Raw genomic sequence first — 1,805 nt, 5'->3', positions numbered from 1 at the left:
AAACAGCAGATGGTGCTATTGAGTACTGGCTTTAAAAATAAAACAATTCAAAAAATAAAATAAAATAAAATAAAACAATTCTTATCCTGGGGTACATAGTTCTCAAAGATTATACCTACTTGTATATCTGAGCATTAGAAGTTAGAGAATGCCCCATGTAGATTAAAAGTTTACTAATGTACAACATATATATCAATTAGAAATGGTTTCTAAAAGCTTATTAAACTCTGGCAGCACTTGTGGCTCAAAGGAGTAGAGTGCCGGCCCCTTATAATGGAGGTGGCGGGTTCAAACCCAGCCCCAGTCAAAAAAAAAATAAAAGCTTATTAAACTCAAAGATTTTATGTTATGCTACTTTAAAATACTAAAAAAAATGTTTAAATACATAATCAGTATATTGGCCCCAACTTTATGTTTTATTTATTGCTTCCAGAAGTTTTGTTGATATTAAAATTCTAAGACTAGGATAGATGGATACATAAGGATGAATCATAACCACAATTTTGTACCCTGAGGCTTTTAATTCTGCTTTCGTCTTACTATGGGTATTTATGCCCTATGTATCTTCTAATTTAATCTGAAGCAAAGAAAAACTGGGGGAGGGAAGATAAAATTTTTTATTTTTAAATTTCATGGTTCAAGGAAAGATTTCTTATAAATATTTTTCTTCTTTATGCTTCTTAAATAGGGTATAGTATTAGTGTTTGGTTTGTGTATTTGTTTGTTTGTTTATAGAGAGAGGGTCCTGCTCTGCTTCCCTGACTAGAATACAGTGGTGTGATCATAGCTGAAGGAAATTTAAAATATTTTTGCCCTAAAATACAACATTTGGACATGCTAGACAGACTGAAGAGGAATGGGGGTCTCTCTGACCTCCTCACCACCACTACTACGGAGTTTCCCCAAATCATTAAAGTTTCTTTATCTGCCTGAGATTTGTACCCACCCAGGAGAATGCGTGTCCTTTCCTTGTCCTCCCAGAAAGACCAAGGATATGACTACATCTGAACAGATTCTCTAAGAAGATACTGTCCGGTCTTTCAGACTTATTTAAATTCTAAAAGAGAGCAATTTACCAATTAATTTTCATTTCTCATCCATTTATCTTACCTGGTGGGTTCTTTGTTGCATCTCAAGAGAATTCTCTTTTTCCCCCTCTCTTAACTCACTTTACCAGAAAAGTATATAAACTTCTGAACTCCATTGGTAAGAGAGAGAACTCCATTCTCATTTAATGTTATGAACTTTTTAATCTTCAAGTATTAACCTAAAAAAAAGTCATTTAACCTATTATAGATTGTTGTAATTGCATACAACTATTATTTTCATATATATATGTATATATATGACAAAAGGTATATGGGGTATCAAAAAATGTATACACATTTTACAAGACATTATCTTGTATAACTGGACCCTGATAGTAACCACTTTGAGCATTGCTTGTAATTGCAGAAGTCGAAAGTGACTGGTATTCATTTTCCATTATTGATATATTGAGTATTAGAATTTTAATACAGGTTTCATTTCTTAAAATGTGTATATGAAAGCATGCTGGAACTTGAAACAACAGGTTCTAAGTAGTCAAACAAAGAAGTGAAAAACATACCAGCAACATACACTAAAATAGACAAGGGCAGACCAGAATAAACCCCCTGCTTAGGGTAGCTCCTGGTAACAAGATCACCTGCCTCCCCTGGGAAAGAATACATTGAAAAGCCTGGGTTGCTGCCCTTCCGGGCTACTGACCACCTGCCTCCCAAGGAGTACCCTTGAAGACACACTGGGGTACCCCGGCCAGTGTC

Source organism: Otolemur garnettii, unplaced genomic scaffold (assembly GCF_000181295.1).
Source record: "Otolemur garnettii isolate 467f Iridium unplaced genomic scaffold, OtoGar3 scaffold00012, whole genome shotgun sequence".
In the NCBI taxonomy this organism is placed as follows: Eukaryota; Metazoa; Chordata; class Mammalia; order Primates; family Galagidae; genus Otolemur; species Otolemur garnettii.
This window is presented reverse-complemented; position numbering follows the sequence as displayed.